This window comes from Ceratotherium simum, chromosome 1 (assembly GCF_057802395.1).
Source record: "Ceratotherium simum simum isolate JZ-2026a chromosome 1, ASM5780239v1, whole genome shotgun sequence".
Classification (NCBI taxonomy): domain Eukaryota; kingdom Metazoa; phylum Chordata; class Mammalia; order Perissodactyla; family Rhinocerotidae; genus Ceratotherium; species Ceratotherium simum.
In genome coordinates this window covers 109,822,370-109,847,781 of record NC_141900.1, presented here as the reverse complement: position 1 = coordinate 109,847,781, position 25,412 = coordinate 109,822,370, and the positions used below count along the sequence as shown (strand labels likewise).

Below are 25,412 nucleotides of genomic sequence, written 5' to 3'. Positions count from 1 at the left end.
TTCCCATCTCTCTCCCACAAATCCACCTCCTGTCCATTCTAAAATTCCCTCCGTGGAGATCACTCTCTTGGTGTTATGAGGTGACTCCGGGAATTTTGTATTAAATGATGAAAACATATCACCTACAGCTGGGGTGACCGCATGTCCCAGTTTCCCTGGGACAGTCCTGACCTATCCACTCTCACAGCTTCCCTTTTTGGAAGATACGTTATATTACGATCCTACTCACAGAGAGCAGAGTGCCAATAAGCCGAATGTGAGACCCTTGAGTGTGCAAGAGGAGGAGGGCGTCAAAAGTAGAGACCATGATGCGCTTCCCCGGGACCGGGCAAGTGGGGTTTTATGGACACACACCTGGAGCAGCTTGGAGAAGGGAGTGAGAATGGCAGGGCCTGGAAGGAGGTGCTGCGGGAGCATCTGTCAGCCTGGTCATTTGCTGGGGCTGGTGTTGACGGTAGCAACTACATATGTCGAAGACGGGTCAGCTCTGGGCTTCAGTGGAATAAGATACAGTCAAGGGCCGCTCTGTGCCTGCATCCTGTGCTGTGGCCTGCACAGGGTTACTAAATGAAACGTCTGACCAAATCAACTGATCGTGAGTGCAAAGCTTCAAATTTAATCCATTTAAATCCAAATTGATTAATTCCTCTCAACCTCAAATTGTCCTCAAGTTTTACTGTTGTGACTAATTCAAGTGACGCTTTTATTTTTGTAGTGGCACAGAACCGGGTCGTTAGGGCCAGCAGCCATCCTAACATCTTCATGACGTCCAATCCAGTGGTCCCATCTCTTGCTGCTCTCAGGAGTCATCTGGGAAGATTTTTAAATGCTGATGTCCAGGACCTCCCAGACTAATGAGTCAGACTCCGGGCAGTGGGGCCCAGCTCCACACCCCTAACACTCCTCAAGTCATCCCACTGCGCACACGAGGGCAAGAGCCCCAGACTGGTCTGGCGTCCTTACAAAAATGAGAATGTTGAGGATTGGGAGCTCAAATACAGGTGGTGGGGAGCCAGCATAGCACTCAGCACTCTTTCACCCCAATGCCCCCCAGGTTTGCTGGGGTGGACATGGGGAGTCCCACAGTGGGGGGAAGGCCATGGGCAGGATGAGTTTCTCACCAACCACAGTTGCGTTAACAGCCTTACAGATAAGGAATAAGATCTATTGAGACTTGTCATATTGTAAAAAATATATTATTTGAACTTAATCAGGGCAAATAACATATAAATAGGATTTAATAGTAGAAATTACATTTCATGAGTGTAGCAATCACTGCTTTTAAATTGGAAAGGTAGATGGAAATCAGTGACTAGAATTAATACTGATTTGGCATCTAAAGTGTGGACTTGCTCTGTTGGCACAGAAGTGCTGTCGTGTTAAATGAAGATGGTGTTAACTGTAAAAAGGCATTGGTGTGCTTGGGGAATGAATGTGAGCACATGGCCAAAGATCTGCGTTGTCCGACTTCTGCCCCAAGCTGGAACTGCTTCCTGTTTTCAGTCGAGGTTGCATTGGTATTGTGGGGATTCTTTATGTTTATGGAACACATTCTCGGAGAAAACGTGAAGTAATTAAATCCAAGCTAATGGGCTATTTAGCAACTGAACTGATGTCTATAACATGTATCCCTTGTAATTCTTTTTAAGAACCGAGTCTTAACCACAGCCTTAGTGCTTAAAGAGAAATAATAAAACTAAATTGATTCTTAATTATTTTAGTCCTGGAACACAGGGTGCTTTCAATAAATGAAATCCACAGATCAGTGTAAAACCTTTTATCTGTCATTCGTTCCAATATTCTCCACCTCCCCTTGCCTGACAAGGGCTGTGAGGAGTGAGGGTGGGTGTATGCTGAGCAGGTGTGTACTGACTAAGTGTTGGCGTATGTTAACTCGTTTATCCTCTTCCATTCTATGAGGTGGGTACATCATCCCCAGTAGAGGTACGAAAACCGTGGAATGGACAATTTAAATAACCTGTCAACGTCACATGGCTAATAAGGATGTTTATCACCATTTCAAGGGTCAAAGACTATTTTGCACAAGGTCGTTCGAAGAATGGGAGATGGGGTCAAGAATGGTATATGGTGTGTCTGACCCCATAGTCTACACAACATGTGGTCCCCAGACGAGATAATCTAAGTTCTTCCAGAACAAGACCTGTGACATTAACTGTTGTAAATCCTCTGGGCTGTGGTTGAGATGATTCCTGATCACCTCATTTTGAACTTTCCCATGATGTCTATGATAAGAACAAATATCAGGAACCACTACTCTTCCCATGGTTGCCATGTAGAACCCTTCCCAGAGGATTATTTCATCCTATCAACAGGTGTCTATTGAGCTCCTGCTGTGTGCAGACTGTGCTGGACAGAGCAATAAAAAGGCATGGCTCTGCCTTCAGGGACTTGTGGTCTTTACATTAAAATAATCCAGGCATTAAATATTGTCTGAAAAATAAACACCCCAGGGCTTCAGCATTTGAACAGTATGTCCTCTAATTTCAAATGACAGAACTTGGTATTGGAAATAAACCTGCTGGTGACTGAGCTTGAAAATTCCGCCCTTACTCTGTGCACCTGCACATTCCTGCATTAACATCGACACTAAAGAACTGGAAATTGGAAAGGAAGGATCCCCTGCTCTTAAATGTGGAAATTTAAATTCACGTCTCATCCTGCTAACACCATGATTTCCGTCATAACCAGGAAACATGCAAATATCTTTGGTTGTTTATACTAATCCACAAACAGACTTTAAAGCATCTTGCTTCTCCTGCAACCTCAAAGAAAAATAGAAGACATGGTGAATTTTTTAAAAAAGTAATAACCCATTTTTTTCTCCTTAATTTATTTAAATTATTTGATAAAGTCCTTCCATGTGTCTGTGTGTCCCACTGGGACAGGCTGACGCTCCGCAATCCTTCACATAGGCACTGCCTCCATTTGTATGCGCCCATGGGGCATCGAGTCCTCTTCCTTAGGAAGTAAAGCGAGATGGGGAGTTATAGGCAGTGCCTGTGGATTCAGCCATCCCACAGCTCCTGGTGTTCCCCAGATCCGGTGGTCTTGTATGTGTCCACTCAGATGCAGAGAACCTGTTTCACCATAATCCATAATCTAGAAACCTGGCAAAGGTTGACATGTAGGGGACGCAGGCTAGAGACCACTGTGAGCAGAAAAATTTAATACCCTAGAATATGAGTGCTGAGAAGGACTATCTAGTCAAAGCCTCACTTCACAATCAGGACACCCCAGAACAGAGAAGTTGAATAACTTGCCCAAGGTCACACTGGTACTTCTAAATCGATGGTGAGAGCTAAAGCTCAGGTCTCCCGATTCCTGGTCCAGCTGTTCTTCTGTCTCTGTCTCTCTTTTGTTATTGTTTTAAACAACTTTTTATAATAATTTTTCTTAATATATATGATATATGCCATTGTGAAATTTTTAGGAAAAAAAGAGAAAAAAGAAAAATCTTATTCCTTTATAATCGCGTTAATCAGATATAACTACTTTTAATATTTTGGCATATTTCCTCCCAGAGTTTTATACATATATATTTTAATATAATGAGAACATGCTTTTTATGCAATTTCACCTCTAGATTTTTTTCATTTAACGTGACATTATAAGAATATCTAAAAAGTTTGTCCTTTAAATGTTTTTAAGCATCATTCTAATGGCTGGATAATTTTTCATGGACTGCATATAGTATAATTTACTTAGCTCTTTCCCTGTTGTTAGCCTTTTATTCTATAACTAATATTTACTACAATTTTTCTAAAAAGCTTTGATGGAATTAAAGAGATATTTTTCCAAAATTGAAATTATGTGGTCAAAATCCCTCTATACTTTAAAAAATCTTGATGCGTGTCACCCAATTCTTTTTTAGAAAGATTTTACTGATTTATTGTCTAAACAGTACTTGACTACAACAGTCTTACTGTCCTTTTTTGTGTGTGTGTGTGAGGAAGACCAGCCCTGAGCTAACATCTGCGAATCCTCCTCTTTTTGCTGAGGAAGATTGGCCCTGGGCTAACATCTGTGCCCATCTTCCTCCACTTTATATGGGACGCCGCCACAGCATGGCTTGACAGGCGGTGTGTATGTCCGTGTCTGGGATCTGAACCTGCGAACCCTGGGCCGCTGAAGCGGAGCGCGTGCACTTAACCACTATGCCACTGGGCTGGCCCTTACTATCCTTTTTTTTGCAATGATTTTTTTGTTGTGATAAAATATACATGACATGAAATTGGCCATTTTGACCATTTTTAAGTGTACAGCTTGGTGGCATTCAGCACATTCCCAGCGTTGTGCTATGACAAAGACTTCCTGGGCCAAACTTTGGTCAGGCTCCTCTGAGCCCTCTTTTTGACTAGGCCTCGCCCTTGGGCTTCCATGTTCGTCCTTGTAGAGTCCAGTTTTACCAAGAATCCCGCGGAGTCAGTTTAGAGGGAGCCCCCATCCTTGATATTTGATCACCCTGGCCTGCCATCAGCAAGAATCCTGTTCATTTGGTTTAGCAAGAATCCTCCTACCCTCCATTTCTTCTCTTAGTAATTTTCCATCCAATTACTCCCTCACTCTGCTCTTGGCTGTAACCCCAGCTGTCCTTCCTGTGTTCAGAGTAGAACCTGGTCTTTCTCCCTGTTGCAGTGGTCTTGAATAAAATCTTCCACACCACTTTTAACAAACATCAGAATAAATTTTTTTATTTAACAGCAACCATCATCACCATCCATCTCCAGAACTTTTTCATCCTGCAGAACTGAAACTGTATCCATTCAACAGTAACACCCCGTTTCTCCACCTAGTAACTTCCTAGGTTGTTACTAGCCCCTGGTAACCACCATTCTCCTTTCTGTATCTACGGATTTGACACTTCTAGGTCCCTCGTATCAGTGGAATCATACAGTATTTGTCCTTTGCTGTCTGGCCTGTTTCACTCAGCATAGCGTTCTCAAGGTTCATCCATGTTGTAGCATGTGTCAGAATTTCATTCCTTTTTAAGGCTGAATAATATTCCATTGTACGGATATACCACATGTTATTTATCCATCCTTCAGTGGACATTTGGGTTGTTTCACCTTTTAGCTATTGTGAATAATGCTGGTGTACAAATATCTTTTTTTGTCCCTGCTTTCAATTCTTTTGGATATATACCCAGAAGTGTAATTGCTGGATCATATGGTAATTCAAAATTTAATTTTTTGAGAAACTACCATCCGGTTTTCCACATTACACCATTTTACATTCCCACCAACAATGCATAAGGGTTCTACTTTCTCCACATCTTTGCCAACACTTGTTACTTTCTGTGTTTTTCTTTTAATAATATCCATCCTAAGGGGTATGAAGTGGTATCTCATTGTGGTTTTGATTTGCATTTTCCTAATGATTGTTGTTGTTGAGCATCTTTTCATGTGTTTATTGACCATTTGTATATCTTTAGAAAAATGTCTATTCAAATCCTTTGCCCTTTTTTTAATTATTTGTTTTTTTATTGAGTGTGAGAGTTCTTTATATATTCTGTATATTAATCTCTTATAAGATATGTTATTTGAAAGTATTTTCTCCCATTTTGTGAGTTGCCTTTTCACTTTCTTGATAATGAATGTCCTTTGATGCACAAAAAGTTTTAATTTTGATGAAGTCCAATTTACTTACTTATTCCTTTGTTACCTGTGCTTTTGAGGTCATATCCAAGGAATGATTGCTAAATCCAATGTCATGAAGCTTTCCTCCTATTTGTTCTTCTAAGAGTTATAATTTTACCTCTTACACTTAGGTCTTTGATCTATTTTGAGTTCTTTTTTGAATATGGTGTAAGGTATAGGTCCAACTTTATTTTTTTGGTTGTGGATATCCAGTTATCCCAGCACTGTTTGTTGAAAAGATTGTCCTTTCCCTATCGAATGGTTTTGGCACACTTGTCAAAAATCATTTGACCATATATGTGAGAGTTTATATCTGGGTTCTGTATTCTATTCCATTTTTTGGTATATCTGTCTTTATCCCAATACCTCACTGCTTTGATTATGATTACTTTGTAGTAAGTTTTGAAGTCAAGAAGTGTAAGCTCAACTTTGTTCTTCTTTTATAAGATTATTTTGGCTATTCAAGGCCCTTTGAGATTCCATATGAATTTTAGGATGGATTTTTCCTAAATGGGATGTTGCAAAAAGTGAGGGTACTGCAAAAAATGTCATTGGGATTTTGATAGGGATTGCATTGAATTTGTAGGTTGCTTTGGGTAGTATTGACATCTTAACACTATTAAGTATTGCAATCCATGAACATGGGATGTCTTTCCATTTATTTGTATCTTCTTTACTTCTTTCAGCAACATTTTGTGGTTTTCAGTGTACGCGTCTTTCACCTCTTTGGTTAAGTTTAATCTTAAGTATTTTATTCTTTTTGATGCTATTACAAATGGAATTTTTTGAATTTCCTTTTCAGATTGTTCATTGTTAGGTATAGAAACACAACTGTTTTTTGTGTGTTAATTTTGTATCCTGCAACTTTGCTGAATTCATTTATTGATTTTAATAATTTTTTGTGGAATTTTTAGGGTGTTTTGCATATGGGATCATGTCATTTGCAAACAGAGATAATTTTACTTCTTCCTTCCCAGTTTAGATGTCTTTTATTTCTTTTGCTTGCTTAATTGCTCTGACTAGTACTTCCAATACTGTGTTGAACAGAAGTGGCAAAAGCAGGCATTCTTGTCTTTTTCCTGATCTTAGAGGAAAACAATATTTTATCATTGAGTGTGTTGTTTGCTATGGATTTTTCATATATGGCCTTTATTATGTTGTAGTTCCCTTCTGTTCCTAGTTTGTTGAGTGGCTTTGTCATGAGAGGGTGTTGAATTTTGTCAGATGTTTTTTCTGCATCAATTGAGATGATGATGTGGGTTTTTTTCTCTTTATTGTTAAAGTGGTGTATTACGTTGATCAATTTTTGTATGTTGAACCATGCTTGAATTCCAGGAATAAATCCCACTTGGTCATAGTGTATAATTCTTTTAATATACTGCTGAATTCTGTTGGTTAGTATTTTGTTGAGGACTTTTACATCAATATTCATAAGTGATATTGACCTATAGTTTTCTTTTCTTGTAGTGTCTTTATCTGGCTCTGGTGTCAGGATAGTTTTGGCCTCATAGAATGAATTAGAAAGTGTTCCCTCCTCTTCAGTTTTTGGGAAGAGTTTGGGAAGGACTGGCATTAATTCTTCTTTACGTTTGGTAGAATTCACTCCTGTAGCCATCTGATCTAGGGCTTTTCTTTGTTGAGAGGTTTTTGATTACTGATTCAATCTCCTTACTAAGTAAGTTACAGGTCTGTTAAGATTTTCTGTCTCTTCGTGATTTAGTCTTGGTAGATCGTGTGTTTTTAGGAATTTGTGCATTTATACAGGTTTTCCAATTTGTTGGCATAACTTGTTCATAGTACTCTCTTATAATACTTTTTATTTCTTTCCATACTTTTGAAAGCATCAAATATTACCATTTTTAAAGCATTATTTAATCTATTTGATTATTTTTAATCTGTTATCTGTGCGTATTATAAATATTTATCTCTAGAGATTATCTCACCATACTCTGATTCCCTTTTCATTCTATAAAAGTACTTCCCTTTAAACCTCTTATCCACTCACTGCGCACTTTTTAGTTTATGGAATTCACCCATATGGATTAATACCCAAGTCCCGGATGCCAAATGTAAGCATTTCATAAGCACACAGTTATGGTGCACTGTTATGCTGTGTGGAGAGAATGGGAACTGATTTGGGCTACTGCAAATTCTGGGAAGTGGACATCTAAAGTTACCTTGCATTTTTCTTGTCTCTCCACATTAGTGTTATAATGTGCTCAAAAGATGAAACCCCGGAGCTGTTTACTAACTTCCTCTCAACCTCTTTGCTTGCTCTCCGAGATGTCAGTTTCAAACAGACTTGTGTTCTCTAAGTGACTGTCTGCTTATCTGGCTCTTACATTGGACGGGGCATTCTCTGTCACTTTCCTTCCCGTTCCTCTATAGGGGACCATCACTGAAAAGCAGAATGGGCTCAGATGCAGGTTTTATAATGGGATGAATCAGGTGTTCTAGCCAGAATGCATATTTAAAGATCTCTTTGGTTTGTAGCAATTGAAACAATTTTTTTGTGTGAATTCCTAGCATGAATTAGTCACACAGATTAATTCCAATTCACAGGCTCAGGAGCCAAAAGAAATCAGGCCCTGTATGTAAAAATGCATCCTCTGGGAAAGGAAGATTTTTATTAAAAACTGAAACAGTGACCCTGACACTTGCCTACCTCTGTCAGCCTTTGATTCTCATGGCATCAGTGGGACGTTTGCAAGGGGAAGGACCACTCCATCTCAGCGCCTTGCTGCCAGTCCTTCCACAGGGCCCGGAGCTGTGGCATCTCTAAACTTACTCATTTGTGCATCGTGCACACATCATGGCAAAAGACTGAAAACAGGCTGGTACGACGGGCAGGAGGGCGCCAGCAGGCCCTGGAGGAGCACTGTGAGCTCCAGGACCAAGCGTTTGCTCGTGGCCGTCAGGGCCTTGTACTCATGAGTGTCTGAGGATCGTGTGGGGTTTCTCACACCAGGGACCCTGCCTCTCGTGGCCATCACTGACCGAGGCTGATAAATGGCCTTGCCTGTGATGATTCATGTAGAGTCCTCTCCATAGATGTCGTGTGGACTCACCAGATATGGGCAGGAGCCACCACAGCCTCAGTGTTAGTCCAGCCTACCATCTACAGACGTGTCTGCCGATCTCTTCCTGGTCCCCCATCTCTTCTTGGTCTTACGCGTTAACGAGCACAGGTCCTGCGTCTTCTGCTCTGACTCTCCACGCTGCCCAGCACTGTATTCTGCACTCAGAGAACTCCCTGGGAATGCTGTTAGCTTAAAACCCATCAGTTTCCTCGATTTTTCTCACAAAACTGCTGTCAATAGCAGTGTGCTGAATGCCAGCATGTGGGAAGAATAAAATGTCACACCAACAGGGGAGAAATGCATCTGCAGAGGCACACAGACAGGCCAGGTGACATCCCAGCAGCTGACATCACGATTAGAATCCCATTGTCAAAATTTGCATGTTTCTTTCCTGGTCTCCTGGGTTCCTCTGACCCCTGAATCTCCTTGGAAATATGCAAAGGCCACTTTTTGTTGCTGAAAATTGCACCAATTTTCGGACTTTCTCAGAGGTGCTATTTGACCTCTGCTTCACAAGCCAGGAGCCAGCCGCATGTGGTCTGCTGACCACAGCCACAGGGCACTCGAGGATGGATCCAGAGCCGTGCATTGTTCCACAGAGCCTCCCCTAAGTCTCTGCGCCCAGCTGCAGCGCTGACCTGACCCTCCCTTGTCTTTCTTTTCTGAGTTGTGCCCTGCCACTTAAAACCAAAATGATTAGGAGTTGTCTAAGGAAGGGATTTGATCTCGGAGACCGGTTCTTCAAATGCTGAATAAGCCCCTGCTGTGTGCTGTCTGGAAGCAGGGGGGTGCAAGATTGAGGGCTTGCTTTCTCAAGGGATCTGAGATGGGCCAGTGCTGCTTTCTCGGTTTTTGCTTTTAGAGATATCAAAATGGTTTAAAAATTACTGGCAGGGCCTTCCATCCACTGATTAGATCTGGAAATAGCTCCCCGCCGGGAAGATGTGAGCCCGTCTCACGTTTCGTGGTAGGTTTCCAGCTGCAAGGAATTTTAAGTATCACAAACATGGCTATAGTACTTAGAATTGCTTTTCTCCACCAAATTACCTATGATCTGGCATAAATTTAGGATATTTATGGCAAAAGAGGTTGCTTAATTGGCAGTGAAGCAATATGCCCCAATAGAAAATTCCAGAGTTTACTGAGTTACATCAAGCTTGCATCTAGTTGTGTATGCTGTTCCTGTGCACAAGCATGGCCTCAGTGAATCCATGTTTCTAGAATATGCAGTCAGAGGGGTGTTCCTCTCACAGAAAAAGAGACTTTTTTACGCTGACCCAGTGGCAGAATATGAAAATGAACAAAGAAACAGTGCTTTGTGGAGCCAAGGAGAATGCCAGAAACTCCCTACTTTTTAAATTTTAAATCTATTATTTTGATTTATTATTCCTTTAATTTATTTTAAAAGACACTTTAGCAGAAATAAATAGAAACAATGACTGAAAAACATATGGATTGTTTAAACACATTGCTTGACTTTGTTCCAAAGACACTGTGGCACTGGCCTGCAGGAAAGCCAAGTGGGGCTGAGCACGCCTGTCGCCGTCTCCTGGGACAGTTGCCAGGTGGCAGAACAGGGTCCTGGGGCAACGCCCCCTCCTGGGTGGACTCCTCATGTTTTCATACTGACATCACTTGCCATCCCCGCCCCCATCTAAAGGTCCTTTAGGCAATTAGGAATAAAATAACAATTTAAGATCAAATGTGTAACATTCACTTTTTAGTCTATAAACTGAAACTGGTTCACTGTTGCTGGAACCTCCACCAATATGACATTTAAAAAAACAGTAACTCTTTGAACTGCCTCTTAAGGGCATTCTCTGGATGAAACAGCTCCCGCATGCGTATGTCTTCAGAGAGTGCACACGTTTGGGGGTAAGGGAAGGGAGAAAACATTTAAACCGGTGACTTCTGCTCCAAAATATAGGAAATAAGTTCCTATATTTCTCCAGTATCACTTTCTTTTATCTGCCTCTCGTGATGTCGCGGCCCTCCCATTCCTTTCTCTGTCTTTTACCTCCTCACTCGCTCACTGCACAGCTCCACTCTGGGCCAGTCCTGCTTCTGAACCCACCACCTCCTGTCCAGCCCCCGGGGCTCGTGCTACGGTGTACAGGCTACACCCGCCTTCCGCAGCCACCCTCAGCACCGCCCGTCCTGGCAGGCACTGGAAGACGTGGAGTCATCCTTCTGACGACTGGGTGTGGAAAGGAGCTAGACCGTTTCTGTAGGCCTAGAAAACAGACCAGAGCTTACGGTTGGAGGAGATGCATCAGCTTAGCGCCCGGAGAGACATTCCTGGTCAGAGCTGTGCAGACTGAAAAGAGTCCTTCCCCATGAAAGACCAGGGCGCCCATGGGGGCGTTCACGCAGGACGCTGTCACCACGGAGATGCAGGATCAGCTTGGACGAGACGATTCTTCACTTTCCTTCCAACCAGGGTCTTTACTCTGTGGAGGGAAGAGGACCAGCTGGACACAGATATCCAGGCAAACGGGATGTCTGGGACATCCTAAAGGGCTTAAAGGGGCAGTGGTGATGGCAGACATCAGACGGGGACTCAAGTTGAACTATGGGTGCAGATGTGAAACCGGCAGGTAGAAAGACTCACAAAGGAATCCAGTTGCACAAAGTCGGACAGGCCATTGGGGAAGCATGCGTGTCTTCATCAGGGAGGACAGATTCCCAAGTCCGTCCATGCTGGGTTCTCATGCTGGGTATGAGGGCATGCGGGCTGAGTGCTCACGCCCACGCTTCTCCTCTCAGCTTTCCTGTGCCCATGAGCAGGTGACAGGTGCCTGGGGGGAAGAGCCCGGTCCTGCTCCCCTGTCTTCCCCTGAGCTCTGTCTGCAGAGCCCTCCCCAGCACTGCGGGAGAGCCACAGGTGCCGGTCACGTTCAACATCACACACTTGAGATCTCGTTCCTGTACCTGAAGGGCAGCTGTATGTGTTATATCATGTCTGACTACACCATCAACATGGAGACGCCAGTGACTCAACCAGGAAAGAAAATAAATATTTCCAGAGCATTCGGGGGCCTGCCTTTGAGTATCATCTTTCATTCCCCTGGAGTTCCTAGGCCTGCGTCTCATGTATAGGAAACTGTAGCTTCTCCTTCATGTTTCATTTCAGAGCCAGTCTTAGTGTCTCTCCCTCCCTCCCCTCCTTTGTCTCTCTCTCTGTCTCTCTGTCACACACACACACACACACACACACACACACACACACACGATCCCTCTAAATCCCTCCTCCACCTTCTGTATCCGGGACTCTCTCACTCTCTCCGAGGTTTGCTTGCCAGGTCTTCAGTCTCAGAAATGCCTGTGCCAAAATCTCCTTAGGTGCAGAGTGAGGTTCTGGCCAGCAAACTTCCCCAAGAGGAGCTTTGGTTGACTGGCTCCAGTGGGCCTGCCTTGACGTCCTGCCCAGGCCAGCAGCCAGCTCTCCAGCTCAGCTTTGATTTTTGTTTTGTGGTTTGACCGTCGCCTCATTGCAAAGCATGCTGAGGCTGACGGAGAATGAAGATAGCAGGCATATGGTGGTCGGCTCACAAGCTTTGAAGAAATATGGGCAGCAAATCACAAAATGAAACCCAATCTGGAGAATGTAGAACAGGGCATCTGGAGAAGCATAATCAGATGCATAGATATACTGGATGAAAAGCAGCGATGGGGAAGTGAGCTAGATATGCAAGCAGCAGCCAAATATTTATCAACAAGTGGGTTGTGAGGAAGTGACACCGTATCCAGCTGCCACATGTTAGGAGCTGTGTGCTGTTCACTTTCTTTGCTGGACTCAGGTTCCACCTGGGACTGGAAGACAAATGCGTGAATCAGAGAGAATTCAGGGGAAGTCATAGAAGGAAAGACAGGGCACAAACGAAGGTTGTAGAAGGTAAACCTGGAGCATCATGTGATCAAGATAGACAGAACTCATGAAAAGTCATCAGTGGTGTCTGTAGCCGTCAAACCTTCCAAGCTTGAAGATTATGAGAATCAGAAGGGGAGACTAGTTAAATTATTCTGATTAAACGAGAGTCATTTAACAGGAAAATATTTCTGTTTTGAACCTCATCGAGATGTTGTTAGAGTGCATCTGTCTGTTCTCCAGCATTAGAGGGAGGGTCGTGGTGCTGGTAACTGAACCATGAGGGAATCCTTCTTATGGACAATGAGCTCTGCCAGGCCTCACCCATCACTCTGAGAACATCAGTCTGGGTCTCCAGGACTGAAGTGTTGGGAAGATGAAAAATGTTGACACAAAACATGCACTGATCCCAGGATCTAGCCTGTCGGGTCTTATTTGCTGTTTTTACAAATCCCCAGTAATACATTAACTGTTGTGAGTTTCCTTTTTTTACCAAAGATTCTTATTAAGGAGTAAAACTCTGATTTCATAAAAGTTTTAATTAAAAGAGGTTTGACAGTGGTGGTTTCAGACAGCAGGCCGCCTTTGCCTGAACTTTATTAAACTGGGTATCAGTGTGTGTTTCATCCCCGACTTAAAGAATGTGATTGGACTATGAGGTTGGCCAGTCCAAGGGGACAGCGGTGAGGATGCTGGGTGGGTGGGTGGGGTCCTCCCATCACGCACGCGTGCTCTCCCAGTGGAGTGTGGCCGCAGCACAAAATGCAGCTGTGTCGGATGACATGAAGCTAAACAGCTGGAGGCCAGGCATCCAGGAATATTCCTGATGCAGAATTAGCAGACCAACTACACAGAAGAAGGATGGAAAACCCTTTATTTTATTGTGAATGAATGAGGAGCCACTCCATCTGCGGAGAACAGTAGCTGACCGACACAGAGGAGCAGCCGGGAGACTCTCCTGGACAATCGTCCCATCCTGGCAGCATTGTCAGCACTGAAGTGTTCCCACTCTAGGTTTCCTGGTTGGGTGTTCACCACATCACTGTCTTCTTCATCATTTCTAGAATCCAAAGTGGAAAACAAACAGCTCTGGCTCAAAGCAGGCCGAGTTTGCCTTTTTGTAGAACAGTTCTAGAGAAATGCTCGCTCCACACTGTGGTAGATGCTGCTGTCATCCCCAGAAAGAGAATCACAGGTAGCGAAGAAATACAGGGACGTCAGAGAAATGGGAGGTCACGACCCAAACTACCACTGACACTAACAAAAGGGGCCACAGATGAAGCTCAATATTTAGGGCAGAGATAGGGCCAGTTGTAAGGGTTTGATCCTCTCTTCATTGAAACACCCATTCATTCGTTCCGAAATAGTTGGGGGCTCCATAGTTTCTGCCAGGCGTTCTCTGAGCTTGGAGAACACAGATGAGGTGCCAGGACGCCGTCTGTGCGTGGAAGGTGGCCAACAAGTGATGATGATTCAATAGGAAAATTGCTTCCGTTGAGATATTCACACAGTGCAGCATTATTTAATCTGTGGTAACATAAACATTAGAAATTTATTATAATTTTTTTTACCAAGATATAACAAATTGATGACCCACAGCTAAATAAAAAATAGCTCAATATCCCACAGTTTCAAGGTTCTAGTTCAACTTTTTACAGTTTTCTACCAATTTAAACTTAGTTTGTCAGGAAGTTAAAAGTCAGCTGGTGGGGCTTGAAGAAGTATGAATTCTAACAGGGGTCTCTTGAAGAGCCCCAGACGTACAGGCATCAGCCGCTCGTAGTTGGAAAGGCGTTGGAGACAAACCCTGTGCAGCCCCTCAGTGACACGGCTTGGTCCTCTGGCGGTGGGCTGCAAATGAACTTCCTGTCTGTGGGCTGAGGAGTGGGAGCCCCTGTCTAGTGGGAGACAGGTAATAATTACAGTTTGTTTTTAAGGGTTTTGATGGAATATGGGTTCAAAGGAGAGGGTGGTCAAAATCGCCAGCTGTAGGAGCAGCAGGCAGACTTCCCCGAGAGGTGCCCCCGTGCCCTGAAGGACTAGACACACGTGCACCGGCCGCATGCCCCGTACCTGGCGGCCCACTGGAACCGCCTGGGGGCTTGTGAGCAGTCTGCTGCCCAGTTCCCCTGCCCCTCAGGATTCTGACTGAATTGGTCCGGAACAGTCCTAAGGAATTAGTATTTTTTGAAAGTCCCGTAGCAGACGAATGTGCAGTCGGGGTTGAGAAGCCGCAAGGCAGCAGGAGGCTCTGAGGATATTTGATGTACGAGAGGGAGATGAGGGGTTTAGTGCCAGAAAGACCAGTCCGGCCTTTGTGTGAGAAGTGGGTGGAAACAGCAAACATAAACCACAAAACCAGAGGCAGGGGCTGTTTTGAGGACCCAGGAGAAATGACGGTCAGGCAGCTCAGGTCAGATAGCGGCAGTGGAGACAGAGGCCAGAAGGCAGACAGGACACTGAAGAGTCATAAGGACTTGGAAATGCGGAGGGGGGCGGCCAGGGCGTGGTGACTGGGGGACAACCTTCCATCAAACGGGATATCCCAGTCCAGCGGAATGGGACACCCTGGAAGGAGACCCCCGGTCAGCTCTGGATCCAGATGCCTCCCATCTGGATCCGGGGCCATCCTGCTGGGCAGGGGCCATCCAAGACTTCATGACTTTCAGAAAGACTGGAAAGTCCCCCAAACCACCAACAAAAATGATTCCTCATTTTCTGGAAGCTTCCAAAAACCCTTTTAGCAGAAAACAAAATCTTTCACTCCTTAGCAAAAGATAAAAGGCTTAAAATGCACATGCCTCCCCCAAGCCCTGGTTGACTGACACTCTGTCCCCAGAGTCTCATCGGCAGTCAGGAGCCAACGTGCCCTGCAGAGGGTGGGTGTCGAGGACTGCGCGGCTTCTGGACGCCAGAGAGGAGCCACCAGGGGAAAAGAAGCCTAGGAAATGGGGGGACATGGGCAGGCCTGGGGTGGGTCCCCCTGTTCGCCCTCCACTCCGTCACCATGAAGAGTGTTGACGTGGCTGTCAACTTCTAAAAAACCATCTTCTAAAACTGAGCACATGCAGCTCAGAGGCTGCGCCGCCATCGAGCCGCGTCACCGTGTAGTCCATGATGCTTTCCAGGACTCACATGCATGTTTGTTGTTAACGAGGCCACCTTTCTAATAAAGGAGGGTCGTTCCCGGGGGTTTGCTTGCTGAGACATTCCTGTCGATGACTAAGATAGGGAACGTTGGTGAAGTTTGACCCCACATTATTAAGTGGTTCAAGTTATAAGACATTGTCGACCACCACATGGAAAACACATGCTGCCCCTGATGGGGCACCCAAGCTTCGACAGGTGCTGAGTTTGTTAGTGTGGCTGGCTGGCCCAGCCTCACAGGGACTGTGTTCACCTGTGTCGTTGACACAAGGAAAGGGAGACGTTGTCATTGGCAGGTGGCTGGCTTAGCTGGATGCCCCGGCCAGGATTTCTTCAGCGCAGTTCAGTGCTGTTTCCAATTCAAAAGATAAAATGTCTGTGGCATAGCTGTTGTCTGTATGTTCCATTTCTGTGATATTTTATACTTAGCAGGTGGAACACAACCCTTAGTTGATGGTTTTTTAGAAGATTTAGGTAAAGTCTTAAGGCAGTGCTGGCCCCAGCAAAACTGGAAATTACATTAGATGATGTTTGTCCATGGCCCCTCCCCCACCACAGAGGACACGGTGCCCCCAAGCTGCCCTCAGAACCCCAGCTGAGGGACCCCTCCCAGGCCAGTCCTGCTCAGGCAGCTGACCCATTATTCCAGATCCTTCTTCCCCCTCCCCATCAGTCCATTCAACCAGCATTTCCTGTGCACCTGCTGTGTTCACCTACTGCATGCTTGAGATGCTACAGTGGAGCTGCGTCACAAATATATTTGCAGATTCAGCGATAAGCTTCTCCAACTCCTGGCCTTCCTTTCTAAAACAAGGACAATGCCAGGAAGAGAAGAGTCACCTTCCTTTCTCCTCCTGGTTAGTTCGGCTCCCTTGCAGTTTTCATGCTGAAAGCATCTCTCTGCACTTTGATACTGGTGTTAAGAAATGGATATATTTCATATAAAACAACCATAAAACAAGCCAGCTCCTCTGACTGTCACCAACAGAAGAACCCCAACTTCTCCCATCTCTGGGGAAAACAGATTGGGGTACTAAGGGGGGAGAGTATGTTGGTCTCCAGCCCCCAGACGTTCAGATGGCGGAGACAGACTCGTGGTCATGGCGCCAACCAGACGACCCTAGCGGGAGCTGGGACAGAAACCCTCACCTGCCCCTCACTCTTGCCTTCAGGCTGCTCACCCTGCACCACCCAGTACCAGAGCCAGCACTTTAGAAACTCAGTGACGTCAACCTGTGCTTTTGGAACTGAAGTCAGGGCACCCTTGGGGCCAGAGATATAGTCCTGGGGCTTCAATTCCTCTATGATAATTTTATCATCTTGAGTTTTGTGTCAGAGAGAATCTAAAAAGCTTACCAGGCACATCTGATCACCAGACGGCCACTTGGCACCAAGTGCTGTCATACTTAAGTTTTTGATGATGTCCTCCCCAAGGTGGTGGCTCTGACCTAGGATCACGGCGCCTCTCAGCTGGCCCGGGTACACCCTTGGTCAGTGCTCCAAGGCTGGAGCTTGGAGGCTCAGGAATTTTGTAGAAGGTTTTCTCCTCGGGACTGTCCTTCAAGCCAGGTCAAGGAGGCAGTGGCCACTTTCCTCAGATTTGAGGGTGAACAGAAATCGAGGGGTTTCGGGATCTTAGTACGTTGCCCGGTGTCTTGTTTTATTTACGAGATAAAACATGGAGGCTCTGCTTCTGGGAATGAGCCTGAGGCTGAGCCCTTGCGCACCCCACCATAAGTCACGCTCATTCTCTCTCCCCGTCCGCCTCTGTTCTTCTCAGTCTTCTCTCTCGCTCTCTCTGTCTGTCTCTTTCTCAATCCGTATGGATGATTATTGTTCAGTTTGAGGAAACCAGTGCCATGGATTTCCATCGACTGGCTTGAGCTGCGAGTGGCAGAGGCTGGCGTGGGCCCCTCAGGGCTCTGTGATCAGCTCTGTGGCTAATCCGAGTGCTTCCTGGGTGTGAGCGTGTCTGCTTTCAGGCATCACGCCATCTACTAATTGGAACGCTGGGAAACTTCTAGGAGATCATTCAAAACCTCATTCCTCACAGAGCAGTCTGTCCTAAAAAGAGCAGCAGTTAGATTAAACATCATTCCAGGATCCGACCTGCCAACATCTTCTTGTATGGCTGGAGGGAAGAAATCCAGAGGAAGATTTGTGGACTCTCATGGTTTTATTTAAACTGTGCAACTTCAGTGTGGGACACATCACTCATTCCTTGTGGCAGATTTGAAATCAAATGCTGACATGAAGGAACAGAAAAATACGCTTAACACCCCCACTGCAAATACTAGAGGCTGGGAACACACTGGGCAGCAGAATCGATCAAGAAGGAAGGGCTGGAAAGAGTGGACAGAGCAGAAGGCAAAGCCCCCTGGAAGCCCCTCTTGGCGAGATGACTTTCAGCCCGCATTTTAAGCTTCCATGGTTTATCAGGCTAATGAGTTTGCGTAGGTGGTACTGAGCTCTCTGGCACATTGATTAAGGGACCAGTCAGGAGAGACTTGCATTAACGCTCTCCTCCCCCGCACTGAAAGACGATTGTAAAGCCAGGTTGGGGCTGCTTGTGCTAAGGCAGCGCACAAGAGAGAATGTCTGCTTGAGGGCGGGCTGTCTCCTGTGCCAGAGTTTCAGCCCCTGGACAGCTTAACCTCTGAGGTTACTTCCTGAGGGAGGAGCCAGGCCCCTGCAACTGAGTCCTCTCTTCACTTTCCTGCAGACCCTCAATGCAGTCCTACGAGGTCACTACCAATTCCCCATCAGATCCACTGATTTCCCTCTGCACCTCTGCTCATGCTCTTCTTGGCCTAGAAATTCTATTCATCCCTAGTGATACAGGGTAGGTTTTAACTCTTCTGTGAAACCCTGGGCCATTGCAGCGAGATGGGTTCTCTCCCTGCTCTGAATGCACTCAGCATTCGTTTTCTGCTACTTTTGTATTGTCACTTATCTGTTTCAGTGTCACTGGACTTGTCTCCCCTACTGAACCATAAACTCCATCAAGACAAGCCCCATGTCTTAGGTCTCTCTGCAAGACACATATCCCACCACAGTGGCCGTCACAAAGCTATAGCAGGCAGCCTGGGGACATGGCTCCCCATCACCCATAGCTTCCCAACGCACTCAGAGTCAAAGCCAAAGTCCTTCAACAATTGATGAAGCCCAGTGGTATGTGTCCCGAGCTCTCAGACCTCTCCCAGCCTCTCCACCCGCACTGGCCTCCTCTCGGATTCCAGGAGCATCGCAAGCCCAGACTCTCCCTTACACTTGCCTGGTGGGCTCCTCCCTAGATATCCACATGGTCTGTGGGCTTCTCCCTAGGTGTCCACATGGTCTGTGGGCCTCTCCCTAGATGATAACATGGCCCATGGGCTCCTCCCTAGATGTCCACATGGCCCTTCCCTAGATGTCCACGTGGCTTGTGCTTCAGGGAGGCCACCCCTGGCCACTTTACCCAAAATGGCAATAGCTCTTCCCTACCCCATTCTCTACTCTGATTGTCTCCTTTACATTCATCACCAATTCATTATTTATTTTATTGTCTACCTCCCTTTCTAAAATGTCATCTCCATGAGATCAAAGGTTTTGTCTGTTTTGTTCACTATTGAAGCCCCTAAGCCTGGAATTGAGCCCAGCACGTGGACAGTGGTCAATGGATCAACAAAGAGCAAATGTGAACTTCCCCCATCTTGTTTGGAAAACCTGTCAAATATGTCAAATATTCTATTTTCTTTGGGTGCCGTGTTTCTATGGCAACCAGGCCAGTCATTTTCTTATATTTAATTGTAAGACTTAAAAGGCTGTGAATGAGTCTTAGATATTTGTTAGGAAAATTTTTAGAAGAAAAACTGGACGTTTTGAATATAATCTCTCTCCCTCCCTCTCTATGGCTTCCAACAAAGCTTGTCTATTGACTCTGAGTGAAGAAAATCTTGTCAAATGAACATAATTTGTAGGAAAAGTATACAATTTTCTCAGTTTCCAGATACACATATTAACCCCTCCTTCCCACTCTCTCTCTGGCATGAACGTGTGTGGGAATGTTTGTGAGAAGAAAGGCCTGTTTGCCTTCTTGGTGGCTTCAGAACAGTTGATCTTTTACAACCAAAGATCAGTCACAAAGCAAGAGAAATTCTGAATTGCCCATGTCACAGAGAGAACAAAGTGAAGAGTGGGCAGCCCAAGCCCCATCTGCTCCTTTGGTTGCTTGCTGAGGCTTGAGGAGCTCTGGCCTTGTGCTTGGCGCTGTGAGGACGGCACAGAAACAAGCCGACAGGGCGCACAGACTCATTAGAAATGCTGTAAAAACGGTTATTCCATAACTCCCTCACAATTGTGCATTTCTGTCCATGCCATAGCGGGAGGAACCAGGCTTGCGAATGAACTCATGCAAAGAGAGAGGCAGAGAAAAGGTGGGCAAGTCCATTGCTGCTCCGAGCTGGGAGGCCCTGGGCCTGGAGACTGTGGGGAGCCAGCTTGCTGGACACACACAGGGGTTTCATGTGCTTTGATCCCTCTTCTGCGAGCTGGAAGTTGTAGGCACACAGGTGGGGTGACCTCCAGCTAAGTTGTCTTCAGTGTTCACGTCATGGCTTTGCCTGAGCCACCCAGGTCTGAGTCATCCGTGCTCATTGGTGCCTCCAACAGATATTCTCTATGCCAAGCACTGAGCTGAGTGACTCTATATAAAGAATAATAAGGCCCTGTCCATGCTCTCAAAAAACTTGTAATCCAGAGGAGCAAATTAGTAGGAAACTGATAAATGCAACACATCTAAATTGACTTATTCAGGAACTTTTTAAAAAATTGAGATGAAATTCATATAGCATAAAATTGACCATTTTAAAGTGAATACTTCAGTGGCATTTAGTACATTCACAGTACTACGCAACCACTCTATCTAGTTACTAAACGCTTCCTCATCCCCAAATGCATCCTTTCACTTTCAACCTATTTGTGTCTTTGAATCTAAAGTGGGTCACTTATGGACAGCATATAGTTGGATCACACTTTTTTTTAATCTATTCTGCCAGTCTGTCTTTTAATTGGTGAGTTTAATTCCTTTACATTTAAAGTAATTTCTGATAAGGAAAGACTTACTTCTTCCATTTTTCTGTTTTTTTGCTCTCTCTTATGCTTTTGTTCCTCAGTTCCTCCAATACGGCCTTCTTTTGTTTTTGATTGATTTCTTTTCATCTGCCATTTTGATTCTCTCCTCATGTCCTTTCCTTTTAGTTATTTCCTTAGTTGTTACCATGGGGATTACAATTAGCATCACAAATTTATAACAGTTTATTTTGAATTAATACCAATTAGCTTCAAAAGCATACAAAAAACTCTGCTCCTACACAGCTCCTTCCCCCCAGCTTTATCTTGTTATTGGCACAGATTACCTCGTTATACACTGTGTGCCCATTACATAGATTTAGAATTATTGTGTTATGCATTTGTCTTCTTTTAGATCTTACAGGAAACAAAGAGGGGGTATGAACCAAAGTCACAACAATACTGGCTTTTATATTTCCTGTGCAGTTATCTGCACTGGAGCTCTTTATTTCTTTGTGTGGCTTTGAGTTGCTGTGTAGCGTCCTTTCACTTCAGCCTAAGTGATTAGCTTTAGCATTTATTTTAGAGCAGCTCTACTAGTGACAAGTTCCTTTAGCTTTGGTTTATCTGAGAACATCTTAATTTCACCTAAATTTTTGGAGGATAGTTTCTCCAGATATAGAATTCTTGGTTGACAGTTTTTTTTCTTTCAGCACATTAAATATGCCATCCCACTGCCTTCAGGCCTCCATGATTTCTGATGAGAAATCAGTTGTGGATATTATTGAAGATCCCTTGTATGTGACAAGTCGCTTCTCTATTGCTGCTTTCAAGTTTCTTTGTCTTTGGCTTGTGACAGTTTGACTATGATGTGTCAGTGTGGATCTCTTTGAATGTATCCTACTTGAATTTAGTTGAGCTTTTTGGATATGGACATTTGTGTCTTTCACGAAATTTGGCACATTATTGGCCATTATGTCTTCTAATATTCTCTCTGCCCCTTTCTCTCTGCCTGCTCCTTTTGGGACTCCCCTAATGCATGTGTTAGTATGCTTGATGGTGTTGCACAGGTACCTTAGAAACTTTTCATTTTTATTCTTTCTATTTTCTTTCTGCATCTCAGACTGGATAATTTCAGTTTTTCTATCTTCAAGTTTTCAGATTCTTTCTTCTGCCTGCTCAAATCTTCTATTGAATTTTTGATTCAGCTATAATTCTTTTCAGTTCCAGAGTTTCTATTTTCTTCCTTTTTATAACTTTTATCTTTTTATTGATATTTTCTATTTGTTCATACGTGGTTCTCCTGTTGTTTTTTTTTTTAGTTGTTTGTCCATGGTTTCCTTTAGCAATTTGTGTATATTTAAGACAGTTGCTTTAGTCTTTGTCTAGTAAGTCCAATATCTGGGCTTACTTAGGAACAGTTTCTCCAATTTCTTTTTTACTGGTGAATGGGCCATACTTTCCTGTTTTTTTGTATGCCTTGTAGTTTTTTGTTGAGAAGTGGGTGTCTTGAATAGTACAGTGCAGTAACTCTGGAAATCAGACTCTTTCCTTTCCCCGGGGTGTGCTGTTGTTGATTGTCGAGGGCTGTGATCATCCATTTGTTTAGTGACTTTTCCAAACTATTTTTGCAAAGACTGTATTCCTTGCCATGTATGGTCACTGAAGTCTCTGTTCCATTTTCTCCATGGTCAACCAGTAACCTGACAGAGATTTCCTTAAATGCTTGGAGACAAGAGGGGAGAAAAATACTTTCCCAGCCTTTGCATTTGTAGATTGGCTCTGAGCTGGGTCTCTCAAACACTCAGCCAGGCCACCTATAACTCTGCCTTAGTCTTCACTTTCTGCTTCTGCAGAGCCCAAAGATCAGCCAGAGGTGCAAGTCTAGGACCCTCTCAGCTCTTCTCAGAGCATACCTCTGGCCCTGGGCATGCATGTCACACTCCAAATTCCCTAAGATATACAGCAGCCTTTCAAAGCCCTATTGCCCCAAAAATCTTCCTCTCAGCCTCCTCCTTCCCTGACTTTTGGGTCTCTCTGCTGCTTGGCCTTCCACTCTCTCTTGTTCCAGGTATTCACAATCAGTATATGTCTTGAAATGCTTTCAATAAGCCGATCCAGCCCAAGGGGTGCTAAATAAAGGTTACTGTCTGCACTGGTCACTCAGGGGACCACCAGACAGGTCAAAACACACAATCACAATTTTTTGAGAACGAAGTCAGTATTGCCCTCTGGTACCAGCAAGCCATACGAGGAATGCAGGCCACTGTCCTCATGGCTGCTGCTGAGCTGAGGAGTGGGGGATAATAGGTCGGTAAGCAAAAATGCCACAATGCTTTCTCACCAAAATTTAGCAGTCACTTTCTTCTTTAAGCACACCTCTGGTTGCTGTAAGTTTTTTTATTTGATCCCAGAGTTCTGAAAAGCTGATTCTGTCTGTTTTTGTCACCTTAATGGCTATTTCAGTGGAAGGACAGGTCCTTGGAGCCACCTACTCCACCATCCCACGGTGCCATCGATCTGATGGAACCTCAGTCCATCTTGGAAGAAGAACTCTGTAACAGACCCCATCACCCCACATCCCCACCGCCTACCTGGGCCCACCTGCAGCTCTCCTGGGCAGTTCCTGGATGTGCTGATGGCTTCCAGCCCTAAGTCCCTGCATCTCTCTGGATGAACAAGCATGTTTGTTCTATGTCCAATGCAGGCCAGGGCTGCTCAGGAGTTAGCTTCCTCAGAGACCCTTAAAGAATGAAAAACGGGCGTTTATGGATAAACACCCCCACTTCCCTGCCCCTCAGGGATTCTGAGGCATGCTCTGCAGTCTCTCAGAGGACGCAGCAGGACCGGCCTCTCGCCCTCACTGGTGTTCATTCCTGCAGCGTTATGGGCTACCTCCCTTCCCAGTTTCACATCCCCGCTCCCTCACGGTGTTTCCTCACGGTGTCTGGGATCACTTCCCAGACAAATTACTTGTACCCACATCCTTATTTCAGGATCTGTTTTTGTAGAAACCCAAACTAAAGGAAGCTCTGTCTCATCCTCCAGTGTTTAACCCCACAGTAGTGGCGTCCCAGTGCCCGCGGCCGGCGGGCTCAGCGCAGCAGGCACTCACACAAACGGCCCATGCAGCGGGGTGGCCTGTGCCTGTTCCTCAACGTTATGACCCTCAGTTGCTGGCTGTGGGCCATAACATCTGAGTTGCATGTTAATAATTAAAAGCTTCTCATTTGTATACAGATATGTCAGAATGGTGAAATGCAGAATCCTTGCCTTGGGACAAAAATAGGCATGTGTGAAATGGTGTGGAAAAAATGACTTAGAGTATTCTCAGTCCCCATGACTTCATTCAGTGCATAAGCAATATTTTCCCTGCTGAATTTCCCAGATTGAAGAAACCTTTCTCTCTGAGGACTAGCTGGATCTTACTTTTTTTTTGAGTGTCTTCTTGGGAGAAAGATCTATAAAAACTCCCATGAGGCAGGAGCCAGGTGAAGAGACATCAGATAGCTGGTTTGGTTATTTTACAAGAGCAGAAGGTTTGTTTTTCTCCCACATCCCCTAAAGTGAGTTTTGGAGGGTGGGAATAGCTAACAGTTCACTGTGTTGCTCTGAGAAATGACTGAATGACTCTCCTCTCCTTTTCCTCTGCCTTCTGTCCTCTTGTGGGAAGCAGGGCCAGGCCTGTTGCAAGTTCTAGCAGAGAGCTGTGTTCTGATTTTTCCTATTGTGCAGGGGGCTTGTACACCTGTCCTGAGCCCTCGGTTAGCCTGAGACCAGGAGGCAGGGAGCAGCAGGCTTGCTGGGCAGTGGAGGCAAAGGAATGGAGACAGCTCATCTGCAATCTGACCCTTTTCTGGTGACTTCAAACCGTGAACCTGGATACGGTGACCACAACACTTGGACCAAACAGACTGAGGGCTCATGATGTGCCAAGTACACCTGGGGGCAGGAGTTACATACCTGAAATGGCAGTGCTCACTCTCTCTAGGGGGGTCAGCAGCCTCAGCTGGCTCCCTGTCCCCCTTCTCCCCCAGGCATGTCTGCTTTCTGCTCCTGCTAACAGACACTCCGTTTCACACCCCTCCAGTGGCCGCGTCCGTACGCCTTGGCTGCGGGGAGCTGCCAGGTGGAGGCTCACTCATGGAAACCACTTCTGACTGGTTGCTCTCCCGGTGGCTCATGGCAGCAGGCAGTTCAGCTATGGTTTGACAGAACTTGGTGTCTCAGCGATTTTTATTCTTGACAGGAGCCTCCAAGAGCAAAAAGATCATTGTAGAGCTTGTGAGAGCTCCAAGTGAGCTCAGATGTTCAGGCAGGTAGGACGAAATGAGAAATGAGGAAAGCTAGGTGGCATCCTGAACTGTTTCTCTTTCCCTACAAAGAACCTCACGTCAGCTATCTCTGCCATCTTGAGATGAGAGGCCAAGGTGGGGGAGAGAGAGAAGTTTGACATCAGGAGCTCCTAGGTCTGGTCAGGTCTGGAGGAACCTGATTAGGAATCTTACTCCCAATAAATCAACCTTCAAAGCTCACAGTGCTGGAACTCAGAGGTGGGATGGACAACTGAAACAGGAAAGCAGAACCTTCTAGAACCACGGCTAGGCTCTT

At 45.1% G+C, this 25,412-nt stretch overlaps 1 protein-coding gene across 2 annotated transcripts in view; it reads left to right on the top strand.

Moving 5' to 3' along the window:
* Window positions 1-25,412, top strand: part of PTPRN2 (protein tyrosine phosphatase receptor type N2) — a 915,358-nt gene that overhangs the window by 529,290 nt on the left and 360,656 nt on the right. The window lies entirely within an intron of this gene.